This window comes from Symphalangus syndactylus, chromosome 23 (genome assembly GCF_028878055.3).
Source record: "Symphalangus syndactylus isolate Jambi chromosome 23, NHGRI_mSymSyn1-v2.1_pri, whole genome shotgun sequence".
NCBI classification, from domain to species: domain Eukaryota; kingdom Metazoa; phylum Chordata; class Mammalia; order Primates; family Hylobatidae; genus Symphalangus; species Symphalangus syndactylus.
The window spans coordinates 50,562,514-50,582,884 of NC_072445.2; the positions used below are offsets into that span (position 1 = coordinate 50,562,514).

Below are 20,371 nucleotides of genomic sequence, written 5' to 3' on the forward strand. Positions count from 1 at the left end.
ACTATGTGCTAAGAGGTGTGTCACGTGCTGGGGAGCCAAAGCAAATGAGGTAAGCCATTGTCTTTAAGGACCTATAGGCTAATAAGGGCCATGGGAGGCACTCCTAGACCCTTAGGAAACCCGCTGAGATGACTCTGGATGCTCCCTCCTGAACGGTGAAGCCCGCTCTCCCACCTCTCACTTCCATGGGCATAGAGCGTGGTGGTCATTAGTGCTATCCCCAGCATTTCTGGCTTTTCTCCGTCAGAACACATGATGGCGTTACACTTCCTTCCCCTTTGAAATTAGGTATAGACACATGACTTGCTTTAGCCAATGTGAGTGGAAGTAACATCTGTGGCTTCTGAGGAAAAGCCTTTATGAGTGAGTGCATGTTTACCATGTTAGTGACTGGCCGTGTTCCAGATGTGATGCCCCATTAACTTGATCTTTTGATAAAGGTGACACCCACCCAAGATTGACAATAACATAAACATAACAAAATCTTCATTGTTTTAAGACGCTGAAATTTGGGAGTGTTTGTTACCCCAGCATAACCTAGTTTTTCTGACCTGGCTCAGGCTATCTAGTGTGATTTAGGATTGGTGGTTCTGGGTGACCTGCACCACCAAATGAGCAAAGATAGCACTGACCCTAGTCTAGCTGGAATGACAAGCGGCAGTCCCTTCAAGGTCTGAGTAATCTCCCCCTAGCCTCAAGGAGGCTGCCTCACCATACCATGCACGTCTTTGAAATAGTAAAACCCAGGGGCAGACCTACTTGACAATAGTAGGTTCATACATGGTGAAGGGAAAGGAATCACCCCTGAGAACCATGACTGGAATTGTCTGTAACCGTCATTGGAATTGACTGTAACAAAATAGCCCTGGATAGTGGTGTGCATTTCGAGATTAGAGTGTTTAATCTTGAAATCTGGACTTCCCACTTAACCCTGAATTCAGAATAAATTGTTGTAGCCACTTATAACATGTATTTCAGTAGAAAAAAATGTTGCCAACATCACTAGAAATTAAATGCAAAATAAAATAGTGTGATGATAATTTTCTTCACTTATTAATTTGGCAAGATATTTAAAACGTCCTGTGTTGGCAAGGGTGATGGAAGTGTAAATTGCTACAATCTTCCTGCAGACTGATAAGGGAGTATATATCCAAAACCTTAAAAATATGGGTGCTCATTAACTTCTTCTTGTAGAATTTTTAGCCAGGCTACCAGAATAAAAAGGTAATATTGCCAGCTCCTCTGGCAGCTAGGAATGGGTGTATGAAAAAGGTTCTGGCCACGGGGACAAGAGCAGAAGTGATGTGTGTAACCTCAAGGTGAAGCCCTTAAAGGTCAAGGCTGTAGTCTGTTGTTCCTCCTTTTCCCTGTTTTGCTGTCTGGAATAAAATTGTGATAGATCAGAAAGACAAGAGCAATGTCTAGAAATGGGAGAGCCATGGGATAAGAACCTCAGTCCTTGCCACCATGGAACAGAATCACCATGCTAGCTCTGACTTTTTCTCACCTATAAATACACTTGTAGGCTACTTAAGCCGCTGCCTAAATATGTAGCCAAAAATATACTAAGTAACGTACCAGAATCTCTACTTTTGGAGACGTATCCTAGGTCAGTAATAGTGGATATGTGCAAAGATTTAGGTAACAATGAAATTTATCGCAGACTTTTCCATATACGTGAAAGTTGAAAATAAACTAAACAGTAGTTTGGTGAAAGAAATTACAGGTTATCTATACAATGGTATACATGAAGCCATTCAAAATTATTATACAAAAACTATTGTTGCAGAAAGACATTCACTTTTTTTTTCTTTTTTTTTTTTTTTGTGAGATGGAGTCTCACTCTGTCGCCCAGGCTGGAGTACAGTGGCGCAATCTTGGCTCACTGCAAACTTCACCTCCTGGGATCAAGCAATTCTCCTGTCTCAGCCTCCCAAAAAGCTGGGATTACAGGTGCCCACCACCACACCTGGCTAATTTTTGTATATTTAGTAGAGATGGGGTTTCACCATGTTGGGCAGGCTGGTCTTGAACTCCTGCCTCGGCCTCCCAAAGTGCTGGGATTACAGGCATAAGCCACCGTGCCTGACCAAGACATTCATTTTTTAAAAGATGCACAGGTCAGGCATGGCGGCTCATGCCTGTAATCCCAGCACTTCGGGAGTCCGAGGCGGGTGGGTCACCTAAAGTCAGGAGTTTAAGACCAGCCTGACCAACATGGAGAAACCCTGTCTTTATTAAAAATAAAAAAAATTAGCTGGGTGTGGTGGTGGGTGCCTGTAATCCCAGCTACTCAGGAGGCTGAGGCAGGAGAATTACATGAACCCAGGAAGTAGAGGTTGTGGTGAGCCGAGATTGCACCATTGCACTCCAGCCTGGACAACAAGAGCGAAACTCTGTCTTCAAAAAAAAAAAAAAAATGCACATATAAGACAAGAAAATGATTTCTCACTTTTCCCCTCTCTCCACCTCCAAAAGAGAATTCTAACCTTGACCACTAGGTTTCTTCCTCTTCCTCATTCTCTATAGAAAGCCCTATCTTGCCAAAGGAACTCCTTTGGGCTTTTCTGATGAGAATTGAGAGGAAAGAAGAAGGAGAAAGATAAGAGGCACCTTGGCTAGGATTGGAGGAGGATATTTTTGGAGGGGTTTTGAGAAGCAAGAGTTGAGTTGAGTGTGGGACAGTGGGTGGGAGAGGAGATTGAAGATTTTTAAAGTATACCTGTGGATGATGTGTCTCTTCAAGATATTTGGGCTGCAGTGACTTCAGACTGCCACGCTATGTAGGCATTTAACCACAGGGTCTCTCTATTGTGGACTCAGAAAGCAGTCCTAAGGATATTTGCCAAATACCTATGGCTTTTATTGGCTTTTCCTTCTGGGTCAGTAGAATTCCATTTTCTGCTTTCTATTTTTCTGATAGTATTTCTCCATTTGTCATTAAAAACAAATACAAAAATTTATTTTAAAAAAATGGTCACTGAGCTTTATTCATAATTGCCAAAACTTGGAAGCAACCAAGATGCCCTTAAGTAGCTGAGTAGATAAACTATGGTATGTCCAGAGAATGGAATATTATTCAGTGCTAAAAAGAAAGGAGTTATCAAGCCACAAAAAGACGTGGAGGAAAAGTGAATGCATTTTACCGAGTGAAAGAAGCCAGTCTCAAAGGACCACGTACTATATGACTGCAACTTCATGACATTCTGGACAAGTCAAAACTATGGAGACAGTAAATAAAAAGATAAGTGGTTTCCCGAGGCTTGGGGGAGGAAGGGATGAAGAGGCAGAGCACAGAGGATTTTTATGGCAGGGAAATTGTTCTTTATTACACTACAATAGTGAATACATGTCATTACACATTTGTCCAAACCCATAGAATGTACAACACCAAGAGTGAACCCTAATGTAAACTATGGACACTGGGTGATGGTGACGTGCCAATGTAGGTGCATCAGTTGTAACCAATTCACCACTCTGGTGGGGATGTTGATAATGGGGAGGCTATGTATGTGTCAGGGAAGCGGGTATAAGGGAAATCTCTGTACCGTCCTCTCTATGTTGCTGTGAACCTAAAATTGCTCTTTTAAAAAGTATTTTTTTAAGGCTGGGAGCAGTGGCTCACGCCTGTAATCTCAGCACTTTGGGAGGCCGAGGTGGGTGGATCACCTGAGGTCAGGAGTTCCAGACCAGCCTGGGCAACATGGTGAAACCCTGTCTCTACTAAAAATACAAAAATTAGCTGGGTGTGGTGGTGCCCGCCTGTAATCCCAGCTACTCGAGAGGCTGAGGCAGGAGAAATGCTTGAACCCGGGAGGCAGAGGTTGCAGTGAGCCAAGATTGCGCCATTACACTCCAGCCTGGGGAAAGAGTGAGACTGCATCTCATGGGCGGCAAGGGTGGGGGGGGATGGATTTTTTTAAAAAGTCCCAAACACTTTAGTGACTATAGGAAAAAACAAAAAAACGCTGTCAAGCCCTGCTAACAAAAGTGCAGGCATGAATCCTAGCACAGGGAGAGGTGACTGCAGAAGGGCCAAGTTTCTGCTTCAATGTCCCTGACCCACAGCACACACCCTCATCTGCTAGAAACAACTATCAGCCTCACCCCAAGCCCAGAGCCAGTTAGAGCCAGGTCCATTGGGGGGTGCCAGCATTTTCCTGCTCACTGGCGGGGAGGATGAGAGAGCTTGGCAATGATCTGCCATCTTATTTCTGGGGGAGAAGGAGCCATAGACACCCTCATGGACATCCACTACCATCCCTCTGTCTCTCTAACTACACTCTCATTATATGTGGTCCATCCACCCAACACACCTCCCAACCCCATTCCTAGTTTTCGCTCTTGGTGGGGCTGCAAACAGCTCAGCTAGCTGGAGACCCAATCACCTTGTCTATAGAAAGAGAATTAATTCTGCCTCTGGAATTCCAAATCTATAATTATGACATATACCTGATGGCTGAAAATGACAGCTTTGCAGAACATTCTGCTTACCGCACTTTGGGAAGTGTCTGTGGAGACCAATGGGGGAAGTCCTGGGTTCTGGTAAGCTCAACATAGAAAGGAAACAGCGATGTTGTTTTGTTTGTCCACCTCAATGAAAGTTGATGAACTCTCACTCTCACTTGACCATTTTTAGCCATCCATGTCCTCAGAGAGACATCCTGAAGTCTTCTGGACAGCCAGAGAGATTAGATGTAAAAGGTATAGTGTATTAGGCTGTTCTTGCATTGTTATGAAGAAATACCTGAGACTCAGTCATTTATCAAGAAAGGAGATTTAATTGGCTCATGCTTCTACCAGCTGTACAGGAAGCATGGTGCTGGCGTCTGCTTGGCTTCTAGCGAGGCCTCATGGCGAAAGGCAAAGGGGGAGCAGGTGCACACCTGGCGAAAGCAGCAGCAATAGAGGGAGTGTGTGTGCAGAGGGGAGGTGCCACGCACTTTTAAATGACCAGATCTCTTGAGACCTCACTATTCCAAAGATAGCACCAAGCCATGAGGGATCCACCTCCATGATCCAAATACCTCCTACCAGGCCACACCTCCAGCATTGAGGATTATAATTCTAGATGAGATTTGGGTGGGGACAACTATCCAAACTATATCACAGAGCAACCAAGGCCATTCTACGTATAAAGGATCTCCTTTAGTTAGTTGCATTTTTTTTAGAGACCTCATACCAAGTCTTTGCCCCATGAATTGTATGCCAGAGATTGACCTGGAGCTTATGCTGTAGGCCTGATTGTAATTCCAGGGTAGGCGGTGGAAAGAATGGCTGGGAGAAGCCATAGTTACTGTGGAAGAGATGTTTTAGTTGGTCATATGGAAGATATTAGTCAGTAGTGGGCTGCCAAGCTGCCCAATCATCTGGGTGATGTGTGGCATAGTTCTTGAGGAACAGATGCACAGCTCTGTGAGTGTGATTGGCCATTGTGATACAGGTGGTGAGTGGAGTATACACAGGCTGGAATGGCAGGGTTTTAATAAGGAGTCTAACTGGGTTTGCAATAATCTAGCCCAGGATTCCGCAGGGCTGGAAAATTTCCCTGATAGAAAAGGCTACTGTTGGCTGGGCGCAGTGGCTCATGCCTGTAATCCCAGCCCTTTGGGAGGCCGAGGCAGGTGGATCACGAAGTCAGGAGATCGAGACCACCCTGGCTAACACGGTGAAACCCTGTCTCTACTAAAAATACAAAAATTAGCTGGGCATGGTGGTGGGCGCCTGTAGTCCCAGCTACTCAGGAGGCTGAGGCAGGAGAATCACTTGAACCCAGGAGTCGGAGGTTGCAGTGAGCCAAGATCGCACCACTGCACTCCAGCCTGGGTGACAGAGCGAGACTCCGTCTCAAAAAAAAAAAAAAAAGAAAGAAAGAAAAGAAAAGGCTACCGTCTTAATGTCCATCTGAGGATACGTACAGTTGACCCTTGAACAACACTGGGTGGGGTAAGGGGCATCAACCTCCAGCCCCATCTTCAGTGGAAAATCTGAGTATAATTTTTGACTCCCTAAAAACTGAATTGCTAATAGCCTACTGTTGACTGGAAGCCTTACCAATAACATAAACAGGCAATTAGCATATATTTTATATGTTATATTATTATATACTTTATTCTTACAATAAAGTAAGCTGGAGAAAAAATGCTATTAAGAACATTGTAAGAAAGAGAAGATATATTTACTATTCATTAAGTGAAAGTGGACTGTCATGAAGTTCCTCTTTGTTGTCTTCACATTGAATCGACTGAGGAGGAGGAGGTAGAGGAGGTTGGTTTTGCTGTCTTAGGGGTGGCAGAGGCAGAAGAGGTGGAAGGGAAAGCAGGAGAGGCAGACACACCCTATACGTTTATTGGAAAAATAAATCCATGAATAAGTGGACCTGCACAGTTCAAACCTATGTTGTTCAAGAATCAATTGTATGTATGACATATATCATGTTGTTTAAAATCAGAAGAATGTAGGCCTCCAACAACAATGGCTATGCTGGTTTACATAAATATACAGAATAAATTCAAGGGACCCAAGGGCCTTGTGAATTTAAAAAAATGGAAAAATATAGTGCCTTTAAGATACAGATCCATTGCTAATCAAAGTCCAAGTTGCTTCTTTCTCTCTCTCCTTTTTTTTTTTCTTTGAGACTAGAGTCTCACTTTGTCATGCAGGCTGAGATGCAGGGGCTCAATTACAACTCACTGCAACCTTGACCTCCCAGGCTCAAACAATTCTCCTGCCTTAGCCCAGTGAGTAGATGGGGCCACAGACACGTGCCACCATGCCTGGCTAATTTGAAAAAATTTTATGTAGTGACTGGGTCTCACTATGTTGCCCAGGCTGGTCTCAAACTCCTTGGTTCAAGTGATCCTCCTGCCTTGGCCTCCCAAAGTGCTGGGAGTTACAGGTGTGAGCCACGATGCCTGGCCTCCAAGTGGTTTCTAAACATCTTCACATGAATGGAAGCAGGAAAATTTTAAGTGAGACTGACTATATTATTTATGTGACTCAGTGCAAAATGAAAACATAGGGTCCCTTGTTCAAAAATTACTAATTTCAAGACAGTGACAGCAGAGCATTAAATCAAATACAGGATCCCTCTAAGCAAGGAGACCTGTGAAACTGTACAGGTCACAAGCCCGTGAAGCCAGCCCTGCTTTGAAAATTTCCAAAAGAGTCTTTGAGACTTGTTGAAGACAGGAGGGCCAATGCAGGGCTGAACTGTACCAGCAATTGCTGAGGTTATTCTTGCTCCAGTTTTTAATCTTTCTGGTTCTACTAGATATTTCCTCATAGGCTATAAAATTTGCCCTTAGGATTCCCCAGCTACTAATTCGTTTCTCTCATTTCCTTTATAGTCAAACAGAAGAGTAGGCTATAATTGCTATCTCTACTTTTATTCTGATTAGACATTCATTAACATTTTAAAATCAAGTTTTATCCCCCACAAATCTACCAGATCTTTCCAGCAGGGGCACTTCGAACTACAAGTAACAGATAACTTGGCATAGAGTGGCTTAAATAAACCAGAGGGTTTTGTTTTTTGTTTTTTGTTTTTTTCTCTCATATTCCAAGAGACCTGGAGATAAACATTTGTGGGTGTTGGTTTAGCAAACCAACAACATCAAAGCCAACATCATGCTTTTACCACATGGTGGTAAGATGTCTCTGCTCACACCCTGCCCAGCTCCTAGAATCCAGGCTGGAAGAAAGGAGAAATGGTAATGCCAGACACATCTATGTTCCAGTTACCAGAGTTGTGAAGCAAACCACCCCAACATTAAGTGGCACACATCAACCTTTTTATTACGTTCACAGATTCTGTGGCACAGGAATTTGTGCAGAGTGTAGTAGGGAAAGGTTGTCTCTGCTCCACAGTGTCTGGGGTCTCTGCTAGGAAGGTTCAAAGGCTGAGGATGACTCAGGGGCTGGGGCTGCAATTATTGAGTGATGTTCTCACTTACATGTCTGATTGATGCTAACAGCTGGCTGGGACTCTGATCTGCATGTGGCCTCGCCATGTGGTCTCTTGGCATGGGCTAGTTTGGGCTTCCTCACAACATGGCCGCTGGATTCCAGAAGCAAGTATTCTGAAAGAACAAAGTGGTGGACATGCATGGAATTTTTATTATCTAGTTTCAGATGTCACACGATGTCACTTCCATTGCACTCTACTGGCTAAGACAATCATAAAGTTCACTGCAGGGTCAAGGAAGAGGAAAGAGGACATTGACTCCATCTCTCTCTCTCTCTCTCTTTTTTTTTTTTTTTTTTTGAGACAGAGTCTTCCTCTGTCACCCAGGCTGGAGTGCAGTGCTGACCTCAGCTCACTGCAATCTTCACTTTCTGAGCTCCAGCCATCCTCTCTCCGTGGCCTCCCAAATTGCTGGGATTACAGGCATTAACCACTGTGCTCAGCCTGACCCCATCTCTTAACAGTAGAAATTTTGGGGTTTGTTTTTGTTTTTGTTTTTGTTTTTTGAGACAAGGTCTGGCTCTATCACCCAGGCTGGGGTGTAGTGGCATGATCTCAGCTCACTGTAACCTCCAGGCTCAAGCCATCCTCCCACCTCGGCATCTGGAGTAGGTGGAGCTGCAGGCACGCACCACCATGCTTGGCTATTTTTTGTAAAGACAGGGTTTGGCCATGTTGCTCAGTCTGGTCTTGAACTCACGAGCTGAAACGATCTGCCCACCTTGGCCTCCAAAATTGCTGGGATTATAGGTGTGAGTCGCTGCGCCCGGCTGAGAGGGGGAGTTTTAAGATCACATTATGAGAAGAGCAGATAGGGTGGGAGATATTGCTGTGGCTATCTCTGAAAAACACAGTCACAAGCCCTTTATTAAGAAAGCAACACTTTCCCAGAAACCACCCAGCAGTTACACACACACTTATATTGAATCCATCTATGTCACATGCATGTTTAGTTGCTAGGAAGGGTGAGAGAAAGAGCATACAGTATTTGACTTTCAAGTCGATTTAGTGGGAGATGGTGTGGGGAAGGGGGAAGCATGATTGTTAGGGAGGCAATCAGCAAAGTTCAGCATACTCCCACCCACTGCTAGATTCAACCACTCCCTCCTCTCTGCAGTTTCTCCTCCACACATGCCTCTATTTAGCACCTATAACATTTTATTGATTGATTTGTTTCTTTCTGTTAGGTTCCAAGCCAATATTCTGCTAGATGGGAGGCAGGGACTGTCAATTATTTGTCTTAGTATCTCCAAGTTCTCTTGCTATGCCTGGCACAGAGGAACATTTAATAAAACACTCATTGAATAAATAAGTGACAGATAAGGTTCTAGAATTTTCTGAGAAGAATAGCTTCTGGTCTTAGATGTTTTAGGGCCCAAGATTACACGTAATTTTAATGGAAAGACACAAAGAAGTCCACTTTCAGTGCTCTCAATGGCTAAGTTGCCAGATGGTCTGCAAAGGGCATAGGACCCAGAGGTCTAGAAGACACTTGAGTAACAATCACAACTCCCTTCATTTAGATAAGGCGGTTTTACCAACATCATCCTATTTGCTCCTCGTAATCACCTTGAAAGCTCAGAAGGGCAGATATTATCATTCTCATTTTGTAAAAGTAACAAAGTCTTAGATTAAGTGGTTTTCTCAAGCTACTATGCAAAGGGAAAGCATGGTGATCACTTTCTAAATCAACCACACGTACAGTTTAAGGCTGGAAGTCTGCGTGATGCAATCAAAGCACTTAGTGCCTGGTTGTAGTCTGCCCTAATTACGGGTGCAGTTTCTGAAAATAACCATGAAGTGCAAAATTACAAGTTTACACACATACACATTGTATATATAGGCGTTAGGATGGATACACATACATATACATCTATATATATACACAGACACGTATATACAAATCTAATACCATTTACCTTGAAGTTATATGATAGCACTATGTCAAATGATATTCTAAGGAAATAGCTGTATTTTCCTCAAACATATTTTTTTTTTCTCAAAAGTTAGGGTAGAGAGATGTCTATTTATTTTATTTATGTATGTATTTATTTTTGAGACGGACTCTCGCTCTGTCACCTAGGCTGGAGTGCAGTGGCACGATCTCAGCTCACTGCAACCTCTGCCTCCTGGGTTCAAGCGATTCTCTTGCCTTAGCCTCCCAAGTAGCTGGGACTACAGGTGCCCGCCACCACACCCGACTGATTTTTGTATTTTTAGTAAAGACAGGGTTTCACCATGTTGGCCAGGCTGGTCTCGAATTCCTGAACTCCAGTGACCCACCCTCCTCAGCCTCCCAAAGTGCTGAGATTACAGGTGTGAGTCACTGCTCTTGGCCAGAGATGTCTGTTTAAAAGTTTGTGGCCAGGCACGGTATTTCATGCCTGTGATCCCAGTACTTTGGGAGGCTGTGGTGGGAGGATCACTCAAGGCCAGGAGTTTGAGACCAGCCTGGGCAACATAGCAAGATCTTGTCTCTACAAAAAAATTAAAAAATTAGCTGGGCATAGTGTTATGTGCCTGTAGTCTTAGCCACTCAGGAGCCTGAGGTGAGAGGATCCTTCGAGTCCAGGATTTCAGGCTAGCAATGAGTTATGATGGTGCCACTGCACTCCAGCCTGGGCAACAGAGCAAGACCCTGTCTTTAAAAAAATTTAATTTAATTTAAAAATAAAAGTTTGGTTCATCCAATTCTTAAAGGCCTGGCTTGGAGCCTTGATGGTAGTTGATTTGTAAGAATATTCGTGTCTCTCATGACGAAGGAGCGCGAAAGAATTGTGAAGTATGTTAACTCAGCACTACACAGTCTTTGCTAAGGTACTAGGGAAAGTCCTGTGGAGAGGAGAGTCACACACAAGAATGTTGAAGCTCAGTGGCCCAGAGTTTCAGGGCAACATGGAGCTGACCTATTGGAACTGGCAATCAAGTAATGAGAATGTGAAAAAGAGATTTTGCATCTAAGGAAACAAAAGTTACCCAGGGTCATCCTAAAAATGTTCCTGCATTCCCTAGGAGATTATCCCCAAACACTGTGTATGTTCAAATGAGAACTCCAGAAGTGGAGGAACAAGAATGATGGTTACCAGAAGAATGTGCCTGGATTAATTATGAAGGAAATGACAGGGGTATGTAACACCAAGTGAGTCAGTATTCCTTACACTCTGTTTAAAGAACAAATGCTTGAAAGTGTGTAGAATGAGTCATTATCATTTCAAACAAGTAATTTCGGTCTTTACCATTTCCACCTAGTAATTAATGGCCAACTTTGCACTAAGGTTGTAGGTCTGTACATTTCTTCTAGAGTGTTTGCTTTAGTTTTCTTGTGTTCGAGTTTATGTGTATGCACCCTAACTGTTCCAAGACTGGACTGCTGAAGAACAAGTGACTACAGCTTATTTATCTTTATGTTTTGCAGAGGCCCAGCACAGGGCTTTGTACGTATTAGGAACTTACTAAATGTTGTTTGGATTGAATGGCTCTGTGTAGAGGCTGTGAAGGCAGATAATGGAGAGCAGGTCCTTGACTTAATTAGATTCAATCAATATATCATAAAATTCCCAGGGAAATTCAATTACAGGTCAAGGCTATGAAGCTAACAGTAGTATCTAAAACAGCCAGGATTATTATCTATCTTCTTTGGCATTCAAAAGAATTTGACCCCCAGCCCTGATGCCTACAAGGGGTATGTGTAAAAAGGATCTAGCTGGAAATATAAGAAAGAGAGTTCTAAAGTAGTAGCCTTTATTTCAAGTAGCCTTGAAATACATTTTAAGGAATCCTCCCATGTCTTTGGCAGCTTTTTAGAAGTTGCAATATCCAAGAAAAAAGTATATTCCCTCTATAGTTTCCCACCTGACCAATTTTTGATGTGGCACATAATATACCCAGAAGTCAGAAATATCACATGCAGAACATCTTTGTGCCTCTGACCAATGCTTATTATAACGTTGCGTGACCACGTTAATAAGGATGAGGGAACCTTGAACTGGCTGGTAAATGAAAAATGACTTTTAGTTTCATGACAGCCCTGGAGAGATGACAGTCTCAGACCCTTGTCTTCTTCCTTATTCAGATATTGATCCCTGGCACCTGATTCTTAGGCCAAAGTTTAAAAATCTACTTAGCTAGAACCATTTCCTATTATTGAAGAGCTCAGTCAATGACAGACCAAACTGTTGTCCCTTTCAGTGGTGCTGTTTATCATGACTTTAACTCTCGCTTATGAAAGGAAACTCCAAGATCTTCATCTCCAGCCTAGACCTCTTGTCTGAGCTCAACCCTGTTTGCTAATTCATTGAAAATTTACTGATTGCGCATCTACTAGGTACCAGGTAGTATATTTGAGGCTGGAGATATAGTAAGGCACAATCTCATCTTTTTTTTTTTTTTTTTTGAGACAGAGTCTTGCTCTGTTGCCCAGCCTGGAGTGCAGTGGCACGATCTCGGCTCACTGCAACCTCTGCCTCCCCGGTTCAAGCGATTCTCCAGCCTCAGCCTTTCGAGTAGCTGGGATTACAGGCGCATGTCACCATGATCAGCTAATTTTTGTATTTTTTTTTTTTTTAGTAGAGGCAAGGTTTCACCATGTTGGCCAGGCTGGTCTCGAACTCCTGACCTCAGATGATCCACCCGCCTCGGCCTCCCAAAGTGATGGGATTACAGGCATGAGCCACCGTGCCTGGCCACAATCTCATCTTTTAAGGAACTCAGACTGTCAGGAAGATGGAAAAGTAGACCTGTACTCACGATATAGGGTTATCAGTTCTAGGGAAAAAGCATAACCAGGAGATTCTGGAAGCACCAGACTTTCAGACTTGGATATGTGGTTGGGGGGAGCTTCCCAGGGGAGACAGCTTTCAAGTAGTTATTTCAGCTCCCCTAAAATTCAACATTTCAAATAAAGAATTCATAATTTTCTCTCTACAACCCTCATTGCTTCCTAATTTTTCTGTTGCTATAAAAAGTACTATTTTCTCAGTGATTCAGGCTTAAAACCTTGTGCTTCATTTTTTTTCATTCCATTCAGCTATTAAGTCCTATCAGTTATTTTCTAACACTTCAGGTCGCACAGTAATGCCTGGGGGGACTTTGTTTTCTGCCTTTAGTCATCACAATTCCAGGCACTTAGTATTACCAAAGTTCAAAAAACAGAACAAACTAACCAGCTAAAACCACCTACTAGTCCACACCTCCATCACCTTGCTTATGAATCACGGACCTGGCCTCCTAGCTGGTCTCTCTGGCTCCCAGGCCTGCCTACCAGGATCTATCCCACATGCTGCTACTGAGAATTTATTTGCCTGGGGCCTGTCTGACTTGATAATGTGGCTTTAAAATGAAGAGAGTGGGAGAGATAAAATACCTACCTAAACCTGTGAAACTAGCATGCAGTAAATACGAGTACATATAACATTAAGAAGGGTAAGAGAACAGGAACTATAGTCGTCCCTCGAGATCCTTGGGGGATTGGATCCAGGATCCAAGATACCCCTGTTAGCTTCACAGCCTTGACTTGTAATTGAATTTCTCTGGGAATTTTTATGACATATTGATTGAACCTAATTAAGAACATCCCTCGATATCCTTGGGGGATTGGATCCAGGACTCCAAGTATACCAAAATCTGTGGATGCTCAAGTCCTGAATATAAAATGGTGTAGTATTTGCATATAACCTATGCACACCCTTCTGTATACTTTAAATCATCTCTAGATTACTTAAAATACTAATATGACATAAATGTCATGTAAATAGTTTTGATACTGTGTTGTTTAGGGAATAATGACAAGAAAAAAGATTCTGTACGTGTTCCGTACAAACACAACCCTTCTAGTTCTAATTACATTTTCCATCCGAGGTTGGTGGAATCCGTGGATGTGGAACCTTTAGATATGGAGTGCCAATTGTACCTGGCAATTCAGCAGGAAAGCCGACAGGGGAGCAATAAGCATGACATGAAGGACAGATGCCAAGGTACAGGACAAGGTAACTGCATTTGTTTCCTGTAGCTGTTGCAACAAATGACCACAAACTTGGTGGCTTACAGCAACAGAAATCTATTATCTCACAGTTCTGGAGGCCAGGAATCCAAAATCATGATCACTGGGCCCAAATCAAGGTGTGGGCAGGGTCACACTCACTCTCTCTGAAGGCTGTGGTGGGGGGGAATCTGAGCCTTACCTCTTCCAACTTTTGGTGGCTGCTGATATTCCTTGGCTTGTGGCTGCCTCACTCCAGTTTCTGCCTTTGTGGTCACATTGCCTTCTGCTTTCCTGTCTGTGGGTTCTCTCTGTGCCTTCCTCTTTTTTTTTTTTTTTTTTTTGAGACGAAGTTTCACTCTTGTTGCCCAGGCTGGAGTGCAATGGCATGATCTCGGCTCACTGCAACCTCTACCTCCTTGGTCCCAGCGATTCTCCTGCCTCAGCTTCCTGAGTAGCTGGGATTACAGGTGCATGCCACCATGCCCAGCTAATTTTTGTATTTTGTATTTTTTTTTTTTTTTTTTTTTTTTTTTTTAGTAGAGATGGGGTTTCTCCATGTTGGTCAGGCTGGTCTCGAACTCCTCATCTCAGGTGATCTGCCTGCCTCAGCCTCCCAAAGTGCTGGGATTACAAGCCTGAGCCACCGCGCCTGGCCGTGTGCCTTCCTCTTGTAAGAACATGTGCGGTTGCTTTCAGGTTCCACTCAGATAATCCAGGATGATCTCCCCAAGTTACAACCCTTAGTCACTCCTGCAAAGCGCTGTTTCGCATATAAAGTCAAGTTTACAGGTTCCAGAGATTAGGATGTGGAAGTCTTTCTGGGAGGCCATTTATCCAGCCTACCATAGTAATTAATTAACTTTTAGATCATGACCTAGGCCTATATACATGATCTCATGGTTACCTTTGAATTAGAGCTGGCTTTTAGACATGTGGATGAAGCACAGGACAATTCTTTTTAGAGAAACAACACACGCAAAAGCCCCAGAGTAGCTATGAAAATGCAGGAAAGAGAATAGGCACCAGGCCACTGGATTGGAAATGCCATCTGGGACAATTTATTGTAGCTGGAGATAAGGCCAGCTACATAATGAAAGAGGGACCACATAACAGAAAAGTTTGAGTGTTGCAGACCTGCTCTGATAGAGGGAGGAAGCTGTTGTTTCTTTTACAGGAATTACTGTCTTGGAAGCCCTGTTGTAGGAGGATCAGTCTGTGGGCCTCGTGAAGGCCACTCTATTTCTATCTAAGAAACTTTATGCAGAAGCTTAAGTTAATGGTCCAGAAACCCAGATTCCACCATCTGGATAGCATCTCAGATTTTCCCCTCAAATTGCTACTAACGTCCAGCCTTAGAGAAAACTGTGAAGAAAATCTAAACTCTACCATAGCCCACCAGATCTTTCATGATTTGGCCTAAACACCCCTTCAACATCACATGTTATTTTCTTCATTCCCCATTAGTTCTCTCTCAATCCTTTTTTTTTTTTTTTTTTTTTTTTTAGATAGAATTTCACTCTTGTTGCCCAGGCTGGAGTCCAGTGGTGTGATCTCAGCTGTACCTCTACCTCCCGGGTTCAAGTGATTCTCCTGCCTCTGCCTCCTGAGGAGCTGGAATTACAGGCGCCTGCCACCATGCCGGGGTATTTTTTGTATTTTTAGTAGAGATGGGGTTTCGCCATGTTAGTCAGGCTGGTCTCGAACTCCTGACCTCAGATGATCTGCCCGCCTCGGCCTCCCAAAGTGCTGGGATTATAGGCGTGAGCCACTGCACTGGGCCTGCCCTCTCAATTCCCTGAAGACATCAAACTCATTCCTGCCTCAGGATTTTTGAATGTGCTATTTTCCCTCCCCCCCAGCATGGTCTTCTCCCACAGTTTGCAGGGCTGGCCCTATCTCCTCCTTTTAATCCCAACCTGAGTGTCACTTGTTTCAGAAACTCCTGTTTGACCACCTGGAAAACCTATGTAAAGCAGGCTCTCCATTACTGTATCTCTTGGTTTTCTCACAGCACTTGCCACAATTGGTGATGATACGTACTTTTTCTTTTTATTGTCTACCTCTTATCACCTTTACAAATGAGAACCATTTCTTTGCCTTCATGCATTCAACAAATATTTATTGAGCACTTACAATGTGCCAGACACTGTAGCAAATGCTGGGAGGCAGCAATGAATGAAAAGATGCAATCTCTGTTGTCAGGGAACTGACATTCCAATGGAGGCAAACAATCAACATGCAAGTGAATGTACAACACAGCAGGTGGAGATGAGTGCCAGGAGGAAAAATCCAGTAGGATAAAGGAATAGAAAGGTAGGGTGAGGGTGCTGCTTTCTGAGACATGGCCAGGAAATGTCTCCCCAAGGTGACGTCTCAGCAGAGACCTGAAGAATGTAAGGAGCCAAGCCATGCAGGTATCTGGAGGAAGAGTTTTCTAGGTAGAGGCAACAGTAAGTTGAAAGGCTGTGAAGTGGGAGAAGCTTGGCTGGCATGTTTGAGAAAAGCAAGGAGGCCAGAACTGCTAAACTGGAGAGAGCAAGTGTATGAGGCCTGGTAGACTCAGTAAATACTTTGGATTTCACTCAGAGAGACACGGAAGTTGTTGGAGAGTTCGGAGGAGGGGAGTGATTTGCTATAACTTACATTTTTCAAGGATCACTCTGGCAGTTGACCTAAGAATAGGCTATATAGGAAGACAAGGATTATAGCAATGAGATCGGTTAGGAAACTGTTGGCTGGGTGCAGTGGCTCACGCTTGTACTCCCAATACTTTGGGAGACTGAGGCGGGAGGATCGTTTGAATCCGGGAGGCAGAGGTTGCAGGAAGCCAAGGTTGGGACACTGCACTTCAGCCTGGGCAACAGAGTGAGACTCTGCCTCAAAAGAAAGAATGAAAAGGAGAAAGAGAGAAAAAGAAAGAAAGAAGGAAGGAAAGAAAGAAAAAGAAAGAAAGAAAGGGAGAGAGAAAGGAAGGATGGAAGAAGAACTGAGATAAAGGGAGGTCTGCAGGGCAAGTGAGGCAAGGTTTTCAAGAAGGAAGAAGTGACGGACTCTTGGAAGGCTGCTGGCAGACAGAGCCAGATGTCTGTCTTGTAAGCCCTTCTCTTCTCTTCCAGTAGTAGATGCTACTTGAATGTTTGTTAAATGAATAAAGAAACAAGGTGAGGTTTGTGCCTCTATGAGTCTTATAAAGGGGTAATTTTTACATTTTTGAGGTGGAGCTAGAGCAGGTTTATTGATCCAGATGAGTCAGTCTTAACTCAGAGCCTCGAATTTACCAAGGCAAAAACAACATAAGGTGTCTTAATGGCAATGCTGTCCCTCCAGAGTACCAACACTTGAAAAACAGGAGGGCTAAGAGTTTCTGTTTCCCCACATCCAGGAAGTGGCCATTAGGTGGTGATGGGCAGACAAGGGCTTGGAGAGGTTCTCAGCCACCTAAGTGTCCTGTGTGTCTGACATGGAGAGAGATAGCACTTCTAAAAGATTCCAGCAGCAGGGATAGAGGGATTGTCCAGTTATCTTTGGCTGCCTGGGGCTATCACCCTGCCTCTCCCCAGATGAGCTGACTCTTTTGCGACCAGCCAAAGATCAGGTACCCACCAGGTTGATAAGTCACCATGGGAGTGACCAGACCTTTCAAGTGGGGGCTCCTTGGGCAAAACAAACTCATCAATGTTTGTTATCATGCAAAATATGTATTATAATACAAAAATATGGAATTTTGAAACTTTTAGTCACATTAAAAACTTTAAAAAGTGAAATTCATTTTAATAATATATTTTATTTAACTCAACATATCCCAAATATGATCATTTCAACATGGAATTAATGTACAGTATTATTAGAGACATTTCACGTTCTTTTGTCTATTTACTTATTTTTTTTTTTTTTTTTTTTTTAGTTTTTTAGAGAGAAGGTCTTGCTCTGTCGCCAAGGCTGGAGTGCATTAGCACGATCATAGCTCACTGTAACCTAGAACTTTTGGACCCAAGCGTCCTCCTACCTTGGCCCAGTGTTGGGATTACAGGAATGAGCCACCACATTCAGCCACATTGTCTTTTTTGTAATGAGTCTTCGAACTCTGGTGTATATTTTACATCTATGGCACGTCTCAATTTGAACCAGCTACACACAGCTAGGGCTATTGTACTGGACCACACAGGTAAAAAAATATCTTGCCTTTGAGCTGGCACAGTGGCATGCACCTGTAGTCTCAGCTACTCAGGAGGCTGAGGTGGGAGATCACTTGAGCCCAGGAGTTCGTGGCCAACCTGGGCACCACAGGAGATCCTGTCTCAAAACAACAACAAAAAGCCCGCCTTTGGAAGCCAATCACGCATATGCATTTCCAGTGTGGCACTGGCACCTAAATTCAAAGCTACCTCAGCTAGCTTTATAGCTAAGGATTACAGGTATTAGCTTCTTTAGGGGAAGTCTGGAGACCAAAGAAGAGGGTCGCATCAGGTGCTTGAGCCCCAAGGGGAGGAAATTGTACAGACAGTGTCCCTTTCCCTTTCTAGATTATCGTCCTCACAACCAGGTGCTGGTTCTCAAGCTGCTCAAGACCTTCTGCGCCACAAAGAGAACTGAATGTATAAACTAGATCTCATGAAACTCCGCTAATGTCAGCAGGAAGAGGAGAACAAACACTCTGTGAGCTTCCACCTTTTCCTAATTCCTTCCCAAGACTTCAAAGTCCTGCAGATGCTTCTTCTTCTCTTTTGCCAGCTACCCTGTGCCTGGGAAAAGTCCATGCTTCCATAAGTCCTCTTGGTGAGTTGTAGGCATCTCAGCAGATCAAGGCCTGGATACATGAACTATGAGTGACTCAATTTGTCCTACATCCTGCAACACTGACATTTGGAACAATTATGCCTTCGGAACAAGAATATTTAAGTTAAAGAAATTAATATGTGATGGTAGGCCAGGCGCGGTGGCTCACGCCTGTAATCCCAGCACTTTGGGAAGCCAAGGCGGGCAGATCACAAGGCCAGGAGATCAAGGCCATCCTGGCTAACAAGGTGAAACCTCCTCTCTACTAAAAATACAAAAAATTAGCCGGACATGGTGTCACGCACCTGCAGTCCCAGCTACTCAGGAGGCTGAGGCAGGAGAATCTCTTGAAGCTGGGAGGCAGAGGTTGCAGTGAACCAAGATCGCGCCACTGACTCCAGCATGGGAGACAGAGCGAGATTCCATCTCAAAGAAAAAAAAAAGAAATTAGTACATGATGGTAAAATTTTGGGGAGCACTGCCCCTGAATGAAGGAGAGAGGGTAATTTTTGGATGACAGGATGCACTGGCTCTTTGCATGATGGGCTGATTGGTTACCTAATCCCATGTCTCTTTCCTCTTTCTGCAAAGGCTGCTTGGACTCTGCCTGTAGGCTTAGTATTCCTCGAACCGGAAAAAGAACAGTAAATCGCTGCCTCACAGCTGGTCCTTCTCTGAACGTGACATTCTATTTAGGAAATATAGCCCTTGCTTTTTCCATAGGACCCAGTCCAGTCCTAGTCCTGGACTCTCCCAGCACCATCCAGCCTTGCACACCCAGGCTCAGCATCCCCTAGTTACTTTGGTAATCCAGCCCAGCCTGGCAGTGTATTTCAAGCCCCATCCTGGCTTCCCTCCCTGCAGGTGTGGTTTGGATTTAGTCTTAATGATAGTAATAGCTCTGTTTATGGAGCACCTGTGATGGTGCCAGGCCCTGAGCTTGGTGCGGCATACACATTGCATCATTGAATCATCACAACAGCCTTGCCAAGTGCATGTTGTTATCCCCATCTTAAAAATAAGGCAAACACAACTCAGAGATGTTGATTAACTAGCTGATGGTCTCACAGCCAGTAAATGGTAGCATCAAGACTAAACCCCAATTAGTCAAGTCTAGAGTATAGATCAAACTCTGCCACCCCAAAGTCTCACTGCCCCTGGCCAATATCAGGTACATCTGGGGTGGGTCCAACAAGCTCCAGCTTCCCACCTCACCCTCACATGTGGGTGCCCTGTCTATGTGACTGTGTGTCTGCCCTGGGTCCTGACTTTTATTTTTGCAACTGAAGCTCTGCCCTGACCCCAGGTTACTTTGCTGAGGCCCTCATATCCCTCCTGGGGCCTTGCCTACCTCCTCTTCCTGGAGGCTGGGCCTGGTCCCTCCAGCTGCTAGATGGAGTCTTGTAATCAGTTGGCCAGGACTTTCCCAGAACCATGAACCCCCTCCTGCTTGACTACACGTGTGATCGCTACCTAGACATGGTTGTGTTATTGCCTTGCTCCCTGTCAGCCCCAATTTAATGCTCAAGCACATGTATGTCAGCCCATGTTGGGACTACTACCTATAAGGTCACTATATATATATAGTAGTTTATATATAGATATATAAGCTATATATATATATATATATATATATATATATATATATA

The 20,371-nt window shown here is 43.9% G+C and overlaps 1 long non-coding RNA gene across 1 annotated transcript; it reads left to right on the forward strand.

Annotated features, from left to right (window-relative positions):
* The first annotated feature begins 15,478 nt into the window (after positions 1–15,478).
* LOC134735670 (uncharacterized) lies at positions 15,479–19,324 on the forward strand. Its single transcript, XR_010119008.1, has 2 exons — positions 15,479–15,589; positions 18,470–19,324. It is a non-coding gene; the product is annotated as an uncharacterized lncRNA (long non-coding RNA).
* The last annotated feature ends 1,047 nt before the right edge of the window (positions 19,325–20,371 follow it).